We start from the raw sequence: 22,292 nt of genomic DNA on the forward strand, positions 1-22,292 counted from the left end.
CCCACTCAAAAGTACCTTGGATCATAGGGTAACATGCTGTGCTTGAGGAGACCTATTGAGTCAAGTACATCAAAATCAAAATCAAATCGAAATTGTAGCTGTAATCTCTGTGCAGGTGGCACATAAAAAGCACCATCTGAACATGGCTGATACTTGTGCCACCTTGACTGGCTTCCATGCCAGTGGTACATAAAAAGCACCTACCGATAATGGTCATTGCCAGCCTCCTCTGGCCCCTGTACAGGTGGCACGTAAAAAGCACATACTACACTCTCGGAGTGGTTGGCGTTAAGATAGGCATCCAACTGTAGAAATAATGCAAGATCAGACTGGAGCCTGGTGCAGCCTCCAGGCTTCCCAGACCCCAGTCGAACCATCCAACCCATGCTAGCATGGAAAATGGGCGTTAAGCGATGATGATGGTGATAAAACTCAGATACAAGGGAAAACAAAAAAAACTAACATGTGAAGATATTACTATAATTTATTTTGGAAAATAGTAAAACAAAAGTGATTGTAAAAATCATAATTGAAACTGTGCCGTCACCATACTGTTGACTAGACAGTGTCTCTTGTAACTGAGATAAGTTAACAGATGTCGATGTTGAAGATTTGGTGCCCAAGAAGGTAAGGGGCATTAACAATATGAAAGCAGACAAAAAAAAATAGGGAAAGAATTATAAGCAAAACAATTGGAGTGAATAGAAGACAATAGATTCAAACAGTTAATAACACTAAAATAGGTAACTTTATTGACCTAATGTATTTCATTAATTTGCAAAAAGAAAAAAGGAATATTAATTTATGCTTGTAATTTACACCTGCAATTAACATGTGTCATGATCATTTAGTATGAACCTTGGATGTTTTGTAAAACAAAAATAAAAGCTGTGGGAAATGAATTATATGATTTTGTTTTCATTTTGTGAGTGGCTGAGTGGTCAGTAGCTTGCTTACCAACCACATGGTTCTGGGTTCAGTCCCACTGTGTGGTACCTTGGGCAAGTGTCATCTACTATAGCCTCGAGCTGACCAAAGCCTTGTGAGTGGATTTAGTAGACGGAAACTGAAAAAAGCCCATCGTATATATGTATATATATATATATATATATATATATATCTCTATATATAAACGGCAGTTTGTCTGTGCGTGCTTCTGTGTGTCTGTTTTCTCGTACCCTCACCCTGACCACGGCTTTCAACCGATTCTGATGAAACTTGACACACACATAGCCCAATGTCATAATTCAAAACTAACGCAGCGAAAATTTTGAAAAGTTCCCCCAGTTCTGAAAAAAATTGATAAATTCGACATGGGGTCGAGAATCATAAACATGAACCACAGACTGTCTAGGGGACGCAACTCGAGAATCTAAGCTTTTTTTATGCAACGCATTATCTATGGTAGTTTTCTCAACTGCAATCGATTTTCACCAAACTCATGGTGAAGCTTAATGTTACCCTAAGAAACTCAATTCTGACGTTAGTTTTCCATGCAATACCTTACCATCAGAAACAATCGATAAAATCATGCCATTTTGGGAAATCGCGTTCAAATTCAAGATGACATATTTTCGACAATATCTTTCACAAATGGCAGGAATCTTTTTTTTTTTTCACAACGAGCATCATGTCTGCTCCAAGGAGCTATATAGCCCTTTTTATTCCAATAGGATACATTATTGGAAAAAATCGGTTAATTTAATCATATGTGGCACACATAGCAAACAAATTTGTGTATTAAACACAAACCAGACTGTCTAGGGGACGCAACTTGACCTTTTTAGCTATCGATAATTCGATCCAACCAATTCCTACCAGGAAGAAATTACATTCGAGACTTTACCCCCAACACCGCCACTTCTGCTAATAGCTGCTGCAGCCGCAAGTTATTCGAATACTTTTTTTGTTTAAACTTTCTTTATAACTACCACCCCAAACGTTTTACCTTCAATTTTTGACGTACCCTAACGGTCCTCGGACGCTACTTGCAAACTCTTGGTTTATTATAAACCACTTTTGTCGTGTGCATCAAAAAAAAATTTCCTTTCGTTTGTTCAGTTTGATCACTTTTGACTTTTTCGTTGTTGTCACTCACATTGCTGCCAGCTTTTTGGCCGTTTTTGTACTTTTTATACATTTTCGGATACTTACCCCACGAGCTCCTTTTTATTACACCTTTACCAAACACATTGCTATCCACCAAAATACTTACCCCACGTGTTCCTTTTTATTACACCTTTGCCAAACACATTGCTATCCACCAAAATACTTACCCCACGTGTTCCTTTTTATTACACCTTTGCCAAACACATTGCTATCCACCAAAATGCCACCCAAGAAGAGAAGGACCCTCCTCAGCCCTCGGACGGCCAAGGCATCGGCTGCTAGGGCTAGAAGGGCACGCGAGACCCACGAGGAAACCGCCTTGCGCCTCTTGCAAACAGCTTCCCGTTATGCCGCTGCTCAGGCATCTGAAACTACTAGCGACCGTTCTACCCGACTTGCAAGGGTCGCAGCGTACAGATCTTCCCTCCGCTCGAGGTTGACGAAAGAGCAACAGTCCAGCCAAAACATGCGGGCTTCTTACTGTGCTTCCATCCGCAGAGCTCGCGAGAACCCCGAACAAAGGGCCATTCGGAATGCGGCTAACGCCACTAGCACCGCCAGGACACGATCTGTCGAAACCTCACAGCAGAGGAGAACTCGCCAAGATGCTGACGCCGCAAACAAAGCCATGGCCAAAGCTGCCGAAACACATCAACAGAGGAGAGCTCGCCAAGCTGCTAACGCCGCAAACACAGCCAGGGCTCGATCTGCCGAAACTCCACACCAACGGACTATTCGGACATCCAGACATGCCATTAACACTGCTTCTGCTAGGGCTTCAGAGGGTGCTGAGGCGAGAGCTGAAAGGCTTTCAAGGGATGCCACTGCTACCGCTGTCGCACGTGCATCTGAATCTGCTGCTGAGGCACGGTGCACTCGACTTGAGAGTATCAACAATCGTGATATCATTCGTGGTGTACGTACCCCTGCCCCCGCTTTCTGGTTGTCACTAGCATTCAACTACGACGCCACAATTAACTTCTTGCGTGACGACATCAAGATAGGGTCAATGACAATTGTATGCCAGTTTTGCAAAGCCAAGAAATGGCCCGGAGAGCCACCTGGTTTGTGCTGCTCTGGTGGCAAAGTGGACCTGCCACCCCTACGGAACCACCTCAACTACTGAAGGATCTCGCGGCGGGTTTAACCCCCGATTCGTCACAATTCCTTGAAATAATTCGAAAGTACAACTGCTCATTCCAAATGACCTCTTTCGGGGCCAAAATTCCTCCCAGAGAAGGCTGGATGCCTACTTTCAAAGTGCAGGGACAGGTCTACCATCTTATTGGGTCACTTCTGCCAGACGAGATTCAGCAGTCTTCTTTCCTCCAATATACTTCATTGCCGACTACAACCACCAGGTTGATGCACGCCTTGGAATAATACCGGGTACAAGCTATGTTCCCCGCAAGACATTCTTCTCCGTCTCCAAACCATGCTTCATGATATCAACAGCTACGTCTGCAGCTTCAGATATGCCTTGGACAGTGCTCCATCTCCAAACTTCACCGTTGTCATTGATGCTGATAAACGACCCCACGGGGAGCACGAACGCCGTTTCAACGCCCTGCGTGCAACGAAATTGCCGCAGTCATACACGGAGAGCAACACAACAGCCGTGACATAATCATCTCCTCCCGTGGTAACAACCTACACAGGATCAGCGAGACTCACAGATCTTATGACGCGCTTCAGTATCCATTGCTTTTCCCTTATGGGAAGACGGCTACCACTTCGGAATTCCTTTAACGGCAGCCCTCCAATCAAACTACTGCGGCATCAAAGACGGTTTCCTGCAGGGCGTTCTACTCATACCGGTTCATGGTCAGGGAGGGTGAGTTCAACTTATTGCCCCGTTGTCGTCAGCTATGCAACCAGTTCGCCGTCGACATGGCCGCAAAATGGAATCGGAAAGGCCTGCTATACATTAAACTTAATCAGACCAACTTCGCTCCGACTCCTACATTCATCTCCGTGACGGTTTGCAACAAGAAAATGACCCTCGCAACATCGGCAAGCCATGCATTCTACCCTCCACCTTCACGGGGGACCGCGATATATGCGTGAAAGGACCCAAGACGCCTTGACCTACGTGCGCATTTACGGCCGGCCGGACCTCTTTATCACCTACACGTGCAATCCCAGCTGCGACGAAATCACTCGCGAACTCCTCCCGGTCAATCTCACACCCATCGACACGACATCGTTGCTAGGGTTTTCCGTCTGAATTTGGGCAAAAAAAGAGTTTTGATAGTTAAGGGTCAGATTTTCGGGCATGTCGGTGCCACATGTTTTCGGTCGAGTGGCAAAAGAGGGGCTTGCCACATGCTCACATCTTAATTTGGCTCACTCATAAAATCGAGACTAATGACATTGACAATTTCTTTTCCGCCGAGATTCCTGACCCCGATGAGGACCCCGGACTCTACGAAATTGTCCGCACTACCATGGTACACGGGCCCTGTGGACCAAATTACGCCAACACCACCATGTTACAAAAACGGATTAGCCTGCTCAAAGGGATTCCCTAAACGGTTCACTTTGGAGACTCAAACAGGCGGCGATGGGTATCCGCTGTACAAACGAAGGAGTCCAGCCAATGGAGGTCGCACGATTACGGTTGGCGACATCAAGTGGACAACAGCTACATTGTCCCCTACTGTCCTCTCCTGTCGAAGATATTCAAAGCCCACGTCAACGTTGAGTTCTGCAGCTCCATCAGGTCAATACAATATGTCTGCAAATATATCAACAAAGGCAGCGATGCTGCCATGTTCAGCATCCAGAGGACCACCAGTCGCGACGAAGTGTCCAACTACTTGGCTGGCCGGTACCTCAGCAGCAACGAAGCGTTTTGGCGCATTTACGGCTTCCCGCTCCATCAGAGACACCCGGCTGTGGTACAGCTTGCTGTACACTTGGAAAATGGACAGCGGATTTACTTCACAGAGCAAAGTGCTGTGCAGATAGCCACCAGCCCTAAAGACACAACGTTGACTGGTTTATTCAAATTATGCCAACGTGATGACTTCGCTCGAACGCTTTTGTACCCACAGGTCCCATCGTACTTCGTGTGGTCTAAAAAAACCTGGGTTCGACGGAAATCCGGCAAAAAACGTCGAAAGCTTCCCAGGCGTCAAGTTTGACTCCTGCCTGGGTCGAGTTTACAACATCCGCCAAACCAGCAAGAATGCTTCTACCTCCGTCTCCTTCTACATGAGGTCACTGGTCCAACAGGTTTCGCCAATATACGTACCGTCAATGGGGTTCTGTGCGACACCTTCAGAGAAGCATGTATGAGACTTGGCCTTCTAGAGGATGACTCCCAGTGGGACGCCACGATGGCAGAGGGTGCTTTACTGCAAACGCATTCGGCCCTACGACATTTTTCGCAATCCTTCTTCAAAAATGTCAGCTTAGTGATCCACTAAGTCTCTGGATGAAATACAGGGATGACATGTCGCACGACTTCTTAAGTACGGCTCAGCAACAGTGCCCTTCCGCCGAGATCACGTTCACCAACTTCATTTACAATTTTGCGCTCATTCAACTCGAAGACGCTGTCACCGATATGGGTGGGTCTGCTTTAACAGAGTACGGCCTTCCACCACCCACACGTGAACACGCCAATGTTATGTCTGCTGAATTGTTACGCGAAACTTCCTACTGCATTGAGGAACTGCACCAGTACGTCCAAGATAATGAACCACGGCTGCTTCCAGACCAGCGCATAGCCTACAACACCATCGTAGACTCTGTCAGACAACAACGTGGGGGGATTTTCTTCCTTGATGCACCCGGCGGCACTGGCAAAACCTTCGTCACTAAACTAATTCTGGCAGAGGTCAGACGCAACACGGACATTGCCCTGGCTGTAGCTTCCTCTGGTATCGCGGCCACGTTGCTTCCGGGTGGCAGAACCGCCCACTCTGCCTTCAGACTCCCGCTCGATCTGGCAAAGTCCGAGTCACCTATCTGCAACATCGCCAAGAACTCAGAACAGGCCGACATTCTGCGCAGATGCAAACTCATCGTATGGGACGAGTGCACTATGGCACACAAAGGTGCCCTTGAGGCACTGGACAGGTCCCTGCAAGACATCAGAGACTCTACGGCCCCCATGGGAGGATTAACTTTACTTCTTTCAGGAGACTTCAGGCAGACTCTACCTGTTATTCCAAAAGGAACCCGTGCCGATGCCGTGCGCGCGTGCCTTAAGTCGTCAGCTCTTTGGGCACATGTGCGGCCCTTGCACCTCCAAACTAACATGCGCGCGCAGTTAATTGGTGACAGCGGATCCGCTGCATTCTCCAGGGACCTCTTATCGCTCGGTGAAAATAGGATGCTGTCTGATGCGGATGGCTACGTTCAATTGGACTCACTTTGCACCATTGTCGACACCCCTGCTAGCCTCCGGGACGCTGTCTTCCACGACCTACAAAACATTTACGCGACCTAAAATGGCTTGCAGGCAGAGCTATTCTCGCACCCAAAAATACAAACGTCAACTCCATCAATATCCAGCTACTTGAAGCTATTCCTGGTGATGTCCACGTCTACAAATCTATAGATAGGACAGCAGACCCCGCCCAGCTTGCCGATTATCCTGTTGAATTCCTGAATTCACTTGAACCGCCAGGCCTGCCACCACACATCCTGAAGTTAAAAGTCGTGCGCCCTTATGCTCATCAGGAATTTGGTTCCACCTAAACAGTGCAACGGCACACGTTTGGTTGTGAAACATTTGGCACCACATTTAATAACGGCCACAATACTTACCGGTTGTGGGAAGGCAGAGGACGTCTTCATTCTACGGATGCACCTTCAACCGTCGGGCGCTGACCTACCAATCCACTTCAGGCGTTCTCAGTTTCCTGTTAAACTCTGCTTCGCAATGTCCATCAATAAATCCCAAGGCCAAACGCTACAAGTCGTTGGGTTACATTTGGGCGAACAGTGCTTCGCCCACGGTCAACTCTACGTGGGCTGTTCACGCGTTGGGAGGCGCAATGATGTTTTCATGTTTTCGCCCAAACGGACAGCTAGGAACATCGTATATACAGAAGTATTCCAGTGAAGACAAGACATTGCAACGTCCACATGCACCTTCGTTCCCTGGAGGGAAAGGACTACATTGGGATTAGTCGTTGCCTACTAGGGGCTCTTACATACCCGGGCAACGCCGGGCTATGCTGCTAGTATATATATATATACATGTATGTGTGTATGTTTGTATCTGTGTTTGTTCCCCGCCACCAACATCGCTTGATAACCAATGGTAGTATGTTTACATCCCCGGTAAATTAGCAGTTTGGCAAAAGAAACCGATAGAATAAGTACTAGGCTTACAAAGAATAAGTCCTGGGGTCAATTTACTCGACTAAAAAAGGTGGTGCTCCAGCATGGCTGCAGTCAAATGACTGACACAAGTAAAAGAATAAAAGAATAATTGTTGGTGTGTAAAAGGTCAGAAAAGTGGGGAAATGTTTGAAATCAGAAAAATTGTGTTGAAACTATTAAGTATGGATAAATGATTATTGAGAATCACCCCAAAAATTTGCACTAGAAGATAATTATTTAGTACAAAGAGGATTTTTAAACAATTCAATAAATTTGTAGGCATCGTTGAAAAGAAATGATAATGAAGCTGTTTATAATTAAGGAGAAACTTCTAGAAATTTCAGACTTCATGAAGTTACATGCAGACACTGTGTCTCTCTTCTGGTGGAAATATAACCAGTTCTTCACTGTTCTCTTCTTCCATCCCAGTTTCTTTTAGCACAGATTAATAACATAATACCCTCCGGTCAAAAGGGATATACTGGATTCACTTGGCCAGTTGATGTGCAATGTAACTGAAGAAAACACTTTGGTTATTTCTTTGCATTGAACCTCATCTAGTCTTCATTTATGGACTGAGACAAGATGAAAGTTTATCAGAGCTTTACTTCAAAGAAAACAATAAACAGCTAATTAGCTTCAGAAGTTCGAGAATTCTCTCTCTCTCTCTCTCTCTCTCTCTCTCTCTCTCTCTCTCTCTCTCTCTCTCTTCTATCTATCTATCTATCTATCTATCTATCTATCTGTCACTCTTTCTCTCTCTCCTTCCCTCCCTCCCTCTGAAACTGAAACAACAAAGCTAGACATGAGAGTTAATTAACTTAGCAACAGATTCCACCAAAACGAAGAATACAAGGACTTCATTAGAAGAGCTCTTTTGATACTAATCACGAGTGGTTTATAATATAAGCTGAGGTATGAGTTTTAGATGTTTTCTTTCTGGGCTGGAGCAGTAAAGTCACACACAAGTCTGCCCTTCACTGTCAAATCACTGTAAATCAAAAAACAAGAAATGGAGATAATTGCAAAAAACTGAAAAAATTATCCTAATTTTTTCAACACACTGTATTGTCATAGGTTGCTGTATAATGAGAAATTGAAAATTTTCCAAGGTCATATCTTTAATATGTATGATTCATGTCCTAGCAATTCAAATGTCCATTCACCAACAAAATACAGTAAGTTGACTTATTGTGTTTTGTCGGAGGATGGCTGAAGTATCACTGCTTCCATACAATTGATGGGAAGTTGTAATCTAAGATCTCAAATAAATCTTTGAATATTTTCCTAAACCACTTCACAAATATATTTAAAGACTGGCACACCTGGTGAGCTGCATAATCTTCTTACAATAACTGTCAACTGGATATGTGAAATAGTGTGATGGAGATTTTCAAATTGAGGAGACAGTGCCAACAATTCAAAGATAGGAAGAAAAATGAACTTCCAATATTGGCGATCTTTCTTTATGAAATGTATGAAGAATTTCTAAACTTGTTCAGCTTGACAAGTGTGTTTGATTTTAAGTTTTAGAATAGTGAGAAAACAAGAACATTTCTGTTTCTTCCATTGCTTAAAGAATGTGAATAATGGAGGACACTTGAAGCAATTAATCATACAAAACATTGAAAATGTTAACTATAGGAACTTACGGAATTTGACTTCAATGAATTGATACAGAAAATATATGCTATGACTCAAACCATGCATGATAATATCCAACAATTAAGAAACAATGAGTGGGCTGGGGTAAAACTTGGACTCAGTGCAGCTTTAACAAACTTAGACCAATCAAAATCTTCTTGCAGTGAAGTATTAGGATTGGCTTTCCAACAATGGATTGTATTGCCATAGTGAAGGTGAGTGGCTTCATGGTTAAGATATTCAGCTCACAATCATAAAGTTGTGTGTTCATTTCCTGACAGCACATTGTGTCCTTGAGCAAGACACTTTATTTCATGTTGCTCCAGTCTACTCAGCTGGCAAAAAGAAGTTGTAACTGTAATTCAAAGGACCAGACTTGTCATTCTCTGTGTCATGCTGAATCTCCCTCAGAATTACATTAAGGGTACAAATGTCCATGGAGTGCTCTGCCACTGGTACAATAACTTCATGAGAAAGCTGTTCCATTGATTGGGTCAGCTGGAACACACATTCTCATAACCAATAGAATACCATTTTTTTTCTAATGCCATATGAAAAAATATGTTTGCTAGTTCAGGTATTTCAGATTGTGTTATTGTTGTTTGTTCCTTCTCGAGCCATGCCTGGCTGATAAGGGCTAGTTTCCCGGTTTCATTGGTGTATAGGTTCCCCACCTGGACAGGATGCTGGTCCCTCACAGGGGAGCTGCTAGATGCAGGATGAAAGAGTGAGAGAAAGTTGCAGTGAAAGAGTCAGCAGAAGTTAGCCATTACCTTCTGCCAGAGCTGTGTGGAGCTTAGGTGTTTTTAGCTCATAAATACACACATCACCCGGTCTGAAATTGGAACCTGCAATCCCTCGACTGCAAGTCCGCTACTCTAACCACTAGGTAATGTGCCTCCACATTTCAGGTTACTTTTAATATAAATTAAAAATTGGAACATTGGCTTGTCTAAGATATTTGTTAATACCACTTTTAGATGTATAGGTTAGTCTTTAGTAAAATAAAGGTGTTGTGTAGGAACTTTCTTTTTTTGTGTCAGATCATTAAGAATTCTTGTACCACTGTAACATAACCACCAGAAAGAGCAAACAGTGATTAAGAAAAAGTTGAATTTGGCCTGGAACACTTATATAAGTACATAGTGATACTTTCAGATGGAAAAAAAATAAACAAAAACTGCAAAGGGCTTGTATTTCTCATTTTCACCATCTTCATTATCATCATCCTGATTTAACATCCCTCTTCTATGCTGACATAGGTTGGAAGGTTTGACAGGATCCAACTAGTCATAGTGCTGCATCAAGCTCTTGTGTCTGCTCTGGCATTTGTTTCTATGACTGGATCATCTTCTTCCTAATGCCAGCCAAATCATGAGTGAGTTGGATGCTTTTTTTTTCCCCATGATACCAGTATTAGTGAGATCACCAAATAACTTGTAAGAGAAAGACAAAGCCTTCTCAACTAAGTGTATCTGTAGTAGTGAGGGAAGTGACTTTATCCCAGGTGTCGAGCAGCTAAAGCATGATACAGGGACGAGAACAGGTATATTGCTGTAGAGGAGGTACATTGCTACCCCATGTTATATAAGGGTGGGTAAAGGCAGAAAGCTGGCAAAATCATTAGCACACTGGACAAAATGTTTCACAGCATTTTGTCCAGCTACAAATTCTGAGTTCAAGTTCTGTTGAGGTTGACTTTGCTTTTCATCCTTTCAGGGACAATAAAATAAGTACTGATCAAGCACTGGGGTCGATTTAATCAACTAATCCCCTTCCCACAAAACTTTCAGGCTTTGTGCCTATTGTTGACAGAATTAAACAGGGTTATTAGAAAAAAAATGAACAGATTTTATTTCCCAGTATTTTAACTCCTTTGTTATCAACCCGGCTGAAACAAGCTCTGGCTCTGAAGTACAAATGTCTTGTTTCATAAGTTTTGAATTAAAAGCTTCCACCAAACCTTAGTCACAATTTATGTTTCTAACTAGCTTAATGGTAACTAAGTTATTTTACTAAATTCTTTGTTATATTTAAAGTAATTGAAAGCAAAACAGAGCATCTCAAAATAAATACAGTAACAAAAGGGTTAATATGGAAAAGCAATAGAAAACTCCAGCTAAGCCACAAGAATTTACTCACAATCAACTTTTATTTCCTGTCTTACAAGTGTTCAATGTGGCCACCACCTGCAGCACAGGCTACATCAATGCGATAAGAGAATTCCTCCCAGACACATATCAGCATATCACGATCCACTGAGTTAATCACTGTTGTTATTCGATGTTTTTGATTTTTTTTTTTTTGTCCCACTAATCTCGATGACCTTAAACATCGAATAACAACAGCAATCAACTCAGTGAATCGTGATATGCTGATACACGTCTGGGAAGAATTCTCTTATCGTATTGATGTTGCCTGTGCTGCAGGTGGTGGTCACATTGAACACTTGTAAGACAGGAAATAAAAGTTGATGTTAAGTAAATATTTGTCACTTAGCTGGAGATTTCTATTGCTTTTCCTTATTAAAATATTACATAATGAAATCGGTTCATTCTCTTTGAATAACCCTGTATAGGGGAGGGTGGGTGTGAGTAGCTGGATGGAAGACAAAGATGGCAGTTATGAGGTGTTGGGGAGTCCTCTCAAGGTATAGGAAGGTGAGTACAGGAGAGAATACAAACAGGAGTTTAGGAAGGATGGGTGGGTGAGTTCATATGAACATGAGAATGGAGTGATATATGGTTAGGTGAGCTGGCAGAATCATTAGCACGCCGGGCAAAATGCTTAGTGGCATTTCATCTGCCGAGGTCAACTTTGCCTTTCATTCATTGGGGTCGATTAAATAAGTACCAGTTGTGTACTGCAGTTGATCTAATCGACTGCCCCCCCTCTCCAAAACTTTTAGACCTTGCGCACTGGGGTCGATGTAACTGACTTAATCTCTTTGTCCTTGTTTGTCCCCTCTATGTTTAGCCCCCTGTGGGCAATAAAGAAATAGATATATAGTCAGGTGGTGAAGTTAGAGGTGACCATAATGAATGATGAAGAAGAGAAGAGATGCAATCAATAGTAAATATCAGCATGGTGGGGCAGAGGAGGTGATAAATGGTAGCAGAGGAAGCAAGGAGAGCAGCTGTAGATAGATGAAGAAATAACTACAGCTTTTGACGTTCGGAGTTCAAATCCAGCCAAGTTCGAATCCAAACTTCGCCTTTCATCTTTCTTCTATTAATGAAGTACCAGTCAAATACTAGGGGTCAATGTGCAGAGAACTAACTAACTGTCCTTAAAATTTCTGGCTTTGTATCCACATTAGAAACCTTTATTATTCTTAGTCCTCTTCTCAATAAAATTTTCTCCTAAATCATCTGCATCAGCTATAAGCACCTTCTTTGAGGTGGCAATGGCAGTGATGGATGCAATTGTGGTGGTGGTGGTGGCGGCAGCGGTGGTTGTGGTGATGGTGGCTGCGGCAGCGGCAGTGGTTGTTGTGGCAATGGTAATGGTGCCAGTGGCAGCAGTGGTGGTTGTGGTGATGGTGGCAGTGGCGGCAGTGATGGTGACGTAGGCATCAGCAGTGGTGACCTGCATGGAAATTACTGACACAATAGAACACAAGCCAGGATATTTCAGTCTATCTAGTTTGATTCTTCTAGGGTAGCAATTTAGAGGCTTCCAACAGAGAGAGATTGTGCCTTTGTCCACATTGTGAACAGGCTTTTCATTAAAGTGGATAATGAAATCATCCTACTAAGCAGAGAGTCTTCAATAGATTCAATCCAGACTCGAGGAATTAAGAGAGAGAAAGATTATCATCAAATTCCATCAATATATTAACTTATCAAATGCATTCCCTTGCTACTATTATAATGCATTATGAATATGCATTTTTGGGAGTGATGTACAACAAAACACTCCCAGAGGATTAACTGCAATTAATTTGAACCCATTATATTGCCAAACAATTGGAACAAATGTCTCAGTAAATGTGAATGGTATTGTATGTACTCATAAGATATATTTGCCAACTAAATGTGGTGGTCCTGAAGGGGACAGTGCTACTGTTGTTTTTAGCCCCAGGAAGAGATCTCCTCCAGCTGGCCAATGACACACAGTCTGTGTCCAATTAGTATCTGCGAGGGAGGTCATCACTCCCATCTTTAGCCTCCCTTGCAAATACTAATCATACCAGACTGTGTGTCGTTGGCCAGCTGGAGGAGATGTCTTCCTGGAGCTAAAAACAACAGTAGCACCGTCCTCTATAGGACCACCACATTTAGTTGGCAAATATATCTTAAGATTCTGTACTGTTACTGTTTATCTCTTACTCAGAGAGTTAATATAACCTATCTCTCCCATTCTATGTACTGTTGTATAAAATAGAAATTACACATTCAAAAACTAAATAGAATACTTAAGATTTATCTTTCAATCAAATAGAAAATAGAAAAAACAATGTTTAATGTTTAGCATCATTTTTTATACTTTCTTTTTTTTTTAATGTATGAAATCTCATATCTTACATCTGATAATAGAGGTTATGTAATTGTGAATTAAGCTCAGATCTGATTTTTATTGTTGAGATAAGAGGGACTGAATGCTCATGGATCAGTAGTTCAAACCCATGGCAAGTATTTCATTATTTATGATCAATGTTTTTTTTTGTTCTTTTTTTTTTCTAAATTGTTGAGTATGCCCAGCACTTTGTAATCATCTCTATCCTGCTGTCTCTCACTCTTTCTCTCTCTCCTTCTCCTGCACTTCCCTCAGACTGGGTAACCATGGTTTTCCTTTGCAGCAGCGCACCTGCTTCTGTTTTCATTCTTGATCTCTCTCTCTCTTTCAATCTCTCTCATCCACTCTCTTCCTCTCACTCTCTCTCTTTTCCTCTCACTCTCTCTCTTCCTCTCCCTCTCTTTCTCTCTCTCTCTCTCTCTCTCTCACCAGCCAGGTAACCTTGTACCTCATCTACAGCATGATATCTGTTTCTCTCTCTCTGTCTCACTATAACCTTTCATCATCCAACACAAGATCACCTTACCAGCTCACAGATGCCAGGAAGAAGTGTAAGGCCAGGAGATGGATTAAGTTTATCACCAAGAACAGGAACAATCCCTCCAACAAGCTTTCAAGCAGTTTCCAACTACCAAATTTCATGCTCACAAGCTTTCATACCCTCAACCTGAGTCCACAGTAGGAAGCTTTTTCCTAAAATACCATGCAATGGAACTGAACCTGAAACCATTTGCTTACAAGAAAAGCTTCTTACATTACATTCATCTCTGCTTTTAAATTTAAGTCATTTAGATTTAAATGACATATGCATGGCATGGCACAGGCATTGCTGTGAGGTAATTAGTTTGCTTTGCAGCTACAACATGCTTGCCAATTGATTGATGGATGGATGAATGAATGAATGAATGAATGAATGGACAGATGGATGGATGGAGGAATGGATGGATGGATGGATGAATGGATGGATGAGTAGATGGTGGGATGGAGGGGTGAATGGAGGGATGGAGGGATGAATAGATTGCTGGATGGATGGATGAATGGATGGTTGGAGGGAGGGAGGGAGGGAAGGATGGATGGATGAACGGATGGAGGGAGGGAGGAATGAATGGATGGATGGAGGGATGGAGGGAGGGAGGGATGAAGGAATGAATGGACAGATTGATGGATGGATGGATGGAGGAATGGATGAATGGATGGACAGATAAATGGATGGATGACTGGATATATACACACACCAGGGGCAGACTGAGAGTATTAAGGGCCCTCGAGCATAACTGTTTACCAGGTTCCTTTGAATGTGTGTTTTAGTAAAGTTAGCATGTAGAGTGCATGGCCCTCAGAGCTCTTGGGCCCTCGAGCAGTGCTGGAGTGACCAATGACTCAGTCTATCCCTGACACACACACATATATTCATATAGATAATATATCTACATATATGTGTGTATATTCTTTAATTCTTTAACTTGTATCAGTCATGCTGGAGCACTGCCTTTATTCAAACAAATCAACCCCAGGACTTATTCTTTATAAACCTAGTACTTATTTTATTGGTCTCTTTTGCCAAACCACTAAGTTATGGGGATGTAAACACACCAACATTGGTTGTTGAGCGATGGTGGGGGAACAGACACAGCTACACAAGCATATACATATATATATATATATATATGACAGGCTTCTTTCAGTTTCCATCTATCAAATCCACTCACAAGGCTTTGGTCATCCTGAGGCCATAGAAAACACTTGCCCAAGATGCCATGTAGTGAGACTGAACCCAGAACTATGTGGTTGGGAAGCAAGCTTCTTACCACATTGCCATGCTTGCACCTATAATGGACAAGTTCTCACGTGTGTGTGTGCACACACACACACACACACACACACACACACACACACATATATATATATATATATATATATATATATATATATATATATATATACAAGGTGAATTCACAAAAATACAAAAGTCAAAGACAAGTGGTGTAGACAACAAACTGATGTATTAGTTTAATGCTTGAGAAGTGAAGAAGTCTTTAACGTTTCGAGCCTACGCTCTTCCACAGAAAGGAACACAGAAAGAAACAGGGATAGAAAATAAAGAATGTATAGTGGCTAGCAACACACATACATACATTTTATACATATATATATATATATATATATATAATATATATATATAAAATGTATGTATGTATGTGTGTATGTGTATATCTCTTTCTCTGGACATTGCACACTTATTTCAAACAAACTGAGGCATCATGCAAGCTGTAACATTTGTTTGCAAGCTTTTGTGAAAACAGGTGCGGACAAGGGAGAAAAAATAATAACTGTCTTGAAAATAGGTAAGGGTTGGCAACAGGAAGGGCATCTGGCTGCAGAAAAGTCTGCCTCAATGAATCCCCTCACACCCACCTAAGCATAATATAGAAAAGTAAACCTCTTAAACACGATGATTATTACAAGGGAATCAATTTGAATCCTTTTCAAGATATGAGCCCCACCTCCACCCTTGCACCAATAGTAAATCATACTAGCCTGAGGTAATGTTCAGGATTATGAGGACTTACACATTGAATGCATTAACAGTTAAGTATTTGAAACAGCGACATAAATCGATGCTAGTGGTAGCTTGTTGGCTGTTACCATAGCAACTCAGCCATCTGCACTACCAGAAAGGTGACACTAACCAGTTATCCAAAGTTAACAGAATTATATAATTTTATTTCTTCATGCAAGGGAATGTTACTATGGTAATTGTCTTGATTTTTTTTTTGATTTTTCAGGAGGGGGAAGTCGAGTTCGTTTTCTTTTTTTAAGAAGCAAGTCAAGATGGTCATATCAATTCTATTTAGAAGTCTAGAAAGAAGGTAATTAGGTACCATTGTTCAGAGCCTTTAACCCTTTTGTTACCATATTTCTGTTGTGATACTCTGTGTTTCTTTCAATTAATTCTAAATATAACAAAGAATTTAGTAAAATAACTTAGTTATCATTAAGCTAGTGTTAGGAACATAAATTGCGACTAAGGTTTAGTGGAAGATTTTAATTCAAAACTTATGAAAACAAGACATCTGTACTCAGAGCCAGAGGCGGTTTCAGCCGCGTTGGTAACGAAAGGGTTAAAGCCTATGTATAAATATGTTATGCTAATGTAGTTTATGTTCAATTTTAATTCCTCCTCCTCTTCTACTTCCTTCACCTCCTCCTCCTCTTCCACCAACACCCCGTCCACTTCCTCCTCCATCTCCTCCTCATCATCACCACTACCACTGCCACTACCACTGCCACGACCACCACCTCTGATCTTTATCATCATTTAACATCCATTTTCCATGCTGGCATAGGCTTGATTAAAGGATGAAGGGTAAAAAAAAATAGGTAGAAAAAGGGATTTCTAAGAAAAGCAATCTCAGAATTTATTCAAAGAGCCTCCAATGAAGATGACAGTAAGAAGTATAAAATGGAGATGGTGAGCAGAAACTGTCATAAAAAGTAACAGCTCAAAGGGGTACTGACTGCAGTTTAAGTGACAGAAGATAGGATATTGTTTGGTGATAGACAAAAAGTTGTGAAATATTTATAACTGAAAGTATGAAGTCGGGTTTTGGTGAAAAAATAAATAAAAGGGAAAATAAATTTATTAATAATCTCTCCTGAAACTGATGACAGGTTAGAAAGAGAGGTAAATATGTATTTCCAAGAAAACTAAGGTAAGAATTTTGATTTATTTTTTTCTTGATTGTATTAATAGGTGCAGGTGTGGCTGTGGGATTAAGAAGTTCGCTTCCCAGTGACATAATTTTGGATTCAGTCTCACTGAGTGACACTTTGGGCAAGTATCTTCTACTATAGCCCTGCGCCAACCAAAGCCTTCTTAGTGGGTTTAATAATAATAATAATAATAATAATAATAATAATAATAATAATAATAATAATTGTGTACAGTGCTCAGGTGCACTACAACTCATCTAAAGTGTATATATAATCAGGTGTAGTTTCGACGGATTTCGGGAAGCATGAGGGCCTTAAAGGATGCAGTGTCATGGCAGTCAACAACTGATGCAGGCAGTTTATTCCACGCTTCAGCAACCCTGAGCGTGAAAAAATGTTTCCGAAAGTCATGGGAGCTGTGCTGTTTTCTGACTTTGTAGGCATGTCCACGTGTGTTAGACACATGGAGATCAAAAAGGTGTTCAGTGTTGTTGTTGGTGAGGTGGTTGATAACCTTGTGGGTGTTTACCAAGTCCGTCGCCAGACGCCGGAGCTTCAGTGAATCCATGCCCAGGGAAACAAGGCGCTCAGAAGATATGGTAGGTGTCTGATGGAGGGTAGTGCGTTTGGTTGCACGTCTCTGGACAGATTCCAGGAGGTCAATGTTCTGAGCAAGATAGGGATTCCAAACTGATGATGCGAATTCCAAGTGGGTCGTACCATAGCTGTATACAGTTTTAAATAGATGGCTGGAGAGCGGCTAACAAAAGTCTTGCTGAGTGATGCCAAGACACCCTCGGCCTTCTTGACAATTTTAGAGATATGCTTTGTCCAACGCAAATCACTGCTGACAGTGATGCCTAGGTCACGCTCGCAAGAGGATTTCTTGATATCAGTGTTGTGAAGGGAGTATGTGGACGCAAGGTTTTTTCTCCCAAAATGCATGGTGGTACACTTGTCCACAGCCAGTTTCAGTTGCCAGTCTGTGATCCATTGCTGCATTGTGTCTAGGTCTGATTGCAGGAAAGAGTTGTAGACATCAGGATCAGTCCTCTTGATTTCAAGGTACAGCTTGATGTCGTCTGCATATTTCAATACTGTGGCATTCTTTAAATTGGCATCTATGTCATTAATGTATGCCACAAACAGGAGGGGACCAAGGACAGATCCCTGTGGTACACCCGATGACATCTCATATGGTGTAGAGTGCTGTCCTAGAACTGTGACTACCTCCTTTCGGCTGAGGATGAAGGATTTCAACCAGTTAAAAAGGTCATCCCCCACACCCATTGCAGAGAGTTTCACCATAAGCCTTTTGTGTGGCACAGAGTTGAAAGCCTTAGCAAAGTCAAGGTAGACAACATCCACCCATGAGCCACTGTCAGTGATCTGAGTAATGTCCTCAAGGAACTCGACAAGCTGGTCACTGCAGCTGGAGTTAGGGACAAATCCATATTGTGAGGGTCGGATGAGACTGTGAGAGCTCCAGAAGTTCCAGAGTGTTTCTCTGACACACGATTCCATCAGTTTTGCAATACAGCTAGTGAGACTGACTGGGCGATAGTTGACAGGTGATGTGCGGTCACCCTTTTTGAACAGAGGAATGACACTGGCAGTTTTCCACTGCTCCGGAGTAGCACCATTGTTGAGACAGTACTGGAAGAAAATAGCTGGTGTAAAAGGAAGTGCCTGCCACGTTTGAGAAGCAGGTATGTAACTCCATCGAGACCAGGGGAGGCATAGTTGCGCTTATTTTGAAGGTGACGTCGCAGCATTTCAGGTGTAAATTCCATAGTTGTTATGGAGTTTGCTGTTAGTGATGGTGAAGATGGTACATTTTGACTTTCCTTAGTAGAAGGAAACTGAAAGAAACTTGTGATGTATGTCTCTTCTATTTTTTAATTATTATAAATCTTCCATTAAGGAGGGAGTCGGTTTCCAACAAAGATACAAGGCTCCATATTTGGGATGTAGTTAACACAGACAAATTCACATTTGGAACTTAATAAAAGTCTTGTATATTTTTACTGTTCCACTCACAGATTGCACTTGTAATGTACGAATTAGCTGGTCAGTTTCTCTTTCTGAAAATCCAAGTTTATCTAGATTCTCCTTTAAGCATTTACTAACATGTATGTGTGTGTGTGTGTGTGTGTGTGGTGTGTGTGTGTGTGTGTGTGTGTATGTATGTATGTATGTATGTATGTATGTACAAGAAACAGTTTTACAGCAAACTGGTTGAAGGTAATTGCACACAAGGTGGACAGAAAATCTGCTTTCAGGATACATTTAAAGCCTCACTGAAGTGCTTTGAGATCAACCCAGACACCCAGGATATGCAAGCACAAGACTACCCAGCCTGATTACAAGAGAAGAAAGAAAACGTGAACTGTGCAAGTCTAGAACCAATTCCTTGCTTTCAATCCCACAGTGTCCAACCTGTGGCAGAGCCTTCGAAGCACACATCAGAGTGATTGACCACCACTGGACACAATGTGACCCGACTTCTTTTCCCATGTGATGTCCTTGGTCATTGTTGACAACAGACGAATTAATAATAATGTACATGTAAGTGATATAAGTGTATGTTTGTGTTTGTTGGTCTTCACATTGCAGTGTCATTCCTCTCTAATCCTCATCATCATCATCGTTTAACGTCTGCTTTCCATGCTGGCATGGGTTGGACAGTTTGACTGGGGCTGGCAAGCCAGGAGGCTGCACCAGGCTCCAGTCTGTTCTGGCAAGGTTTCTACAACTGGATGCCCTTCCTAATGCCAACCACTTAGAGAGTGTAGTGGGTGTTTTTTACATACCACTGGCACGGGTCCAGTCAGGTGGCACTGGCAACAACCATGCTCAAATAGTGCTTTTTACATGCTACTGGCACGGGATCCACTCAAGCAGCACTGGCATTGACCACACTCGAATGGTGCTCTTTAGGTGTCACTGGCACATTATATTGTGTATAAACATGTCAGGCCAATGGGAAATATTAACTTGCTTGGAAACAGGTGAATGTTGGCAACAGGAATCACATCTAGTAACAGAAAATCTACCTCAGTAAAAATTCTGTTTCATGAATACAAGCATGGAACAGTGAATGTTAAAACAACAATGGTGATGATGGTTTTTCTTCAGCCCTAATGAAAACATCAGTCATTAGTAATGATTTAATAGTTATCTAGCAATACAGAGAGTAAAATATTAGTTTCAAGTTTTGGCAGAAGGCCAGCAATTTCAGGAGAAGGAATTAGTTAATTACATCATTCCAGTGCTTAACCCGTACTTATTTCATCGACCCTGAAAGGATGAAAAGCAAATTAACCTCAGCAGAATTTGAACTCAGAATGCAAAGACAGATAAAACACCACTAAGCATTTTGTCTGGCATTTTTGTCTGGCATTGTAATGATTCTACTAGCTAGTTGCCTTAAAAATACAAAAGAAATTCCATTAAGTATCTTGTCTGGTATGCTAACTATTCTGCCATCTTGAAATTTTATGGAGAGTAAAATATTAAGAAGCACCATTTAGAGATATACAATAGAGATGTTTTCAAATTTGCAAAGCAGCTCCACTCAAGCTACCATGGAAAAAATACAAGTAAAACAAGAAAAAGTACAACAACAACAGTATTTCTACTATTACTGAAACAATATTTCATAAATAAAGAGAAGGCAATTTAATGATTAATATATAGATTGTGGGTAGTCTCCTGCCTCTTCTGCACAAGACTGCTTGCTACTTCAATTTTCTTTCCAGCTTTTACCTTGACTGTAATCATTGTTGCTTCATATCATGGAGTCAAATACAAACATTTCTCATTCAAACGATTTTTCTGACAATATTACAATTCTACTTTACTGTTTCATTAACGTTGTACATACTAGACTTATGTTGCTAGAACCCGGAGGCAGCTTATAAAGAGCAGATGTTTTAAATTGCAATATCTCAATAAATATGATGTATGAGTACTGTTCAGAGGAAGTCATCATCATCACATACAGTTGGAAACCAATTATTCTGTACAGTTCAAAACGATATGAGAAGACAATTTTCTTTCTTTGTTTCTAGTGGCAATAATATATAATTTGGCTTTAAATTCCTGTGCTTTAACATACACTCAAATCTTCATATTTTTAATATATAATTATTAGAAAGTAAGATACTGTTGTTTAACATGTTAGCTTGTACATATCTGAGCCAGCAGTCTGGTTTTAGCTTCCAGTTAAAATTAATTTAGCATAATAATAATAGTGCCATAAAAAACATGAATTTCTTAGAATTTTACATACATATTCCCTCTTATGAATGTTTAACTAAAATAATAGAACTGCAGGCTTTTGTTTGATTTTTGTGAAAAATGGCAGCATTAAATCCTACAAACTGCAATTTACCAAAATATCCTTCAACCCTACAATGATCTTTTATATTACCCTACTGGATTTTTCTGTTTCAGAATACTTGGTATAAAACCACTTCCTCCTCTCTCAAATACACTCTCACTCAGTGGGGGCGGGGGTTCTATCTCATTTTTTCTTTATTTTGTCTTGCAAAGTTACTTGGTGACCTCACTAGTGTCAGCACCACAAGAAATGTACTCAGTACACATTGGAAAGTAGTTAGCATTAGGAAGACCATCTCACCTTAGAAACCATGCTAGAGCCAATACTGGGACCTGATGCAGCTCTGCAGTACATTGGACCCTGTCAAACTGTTCAGCCCATGTCAGCCAGCATGGAAAGCAATTGTTGCTGATGGTGATGATGGGGGTAACGATGGTGGTGGTGGTGGTAGACTGAGCTGTTGTGAGTAAAGTGTATTTTATAGCTGTTTGGTTCAGAAGTTTGCTTTCCAACCACAGAGTTTGGGATTCAGAAATACTAAACAGCACCTCAGTTCAATGTCAACTGTTTTAATTTAAACCAACATATATATATATATATATATATATAAACCACAGAACTT

General features: G+C 41.4%; 1 protein-coding gene and 1 long non-coding RNA gene across 4 annotated transcripts in view; both read right to left on the reverse strand.

Moving 5' to 3' along the window:
- The window catches only part of LOC115225054, a 440,194-nt gene that overhangs the window by 269,944 nt on the left and 147,958 nt on the right, over positions 1–22,292 (reverse strand). The gene's annotated exons all lie outside the window — the stretch shown is intronic.
- Positions 7,496–11,556, reverse strand: LOC118768396. Its single transcript, XR_005004209.1, has 4 exons — positions 11,440–11,556; positions 10,876–10,879; positions 10,638–10,647; positions 7,496–7,529 (listed from the first exon to the last, which is right to left on the reverse strand). It is a non-coding gene; the product is annotated as an uncharacterized LOC118768396 (long non-coding RNA).

This window comes from Octopus sinensis, linkage group LG2 (assembly GCF_006345805.1).
Source record: "Octopus sinensis linkage group LG2, ASM634580v1, whole genome shotgun sequence".
Classification (NCBI taxonomy): domain Eukaryota; kingdom Metazoa; phylum Mollusca; class Cephalopoda; order Octopoda; family Octopodidae; genus Octopus; species Octopus sinensis.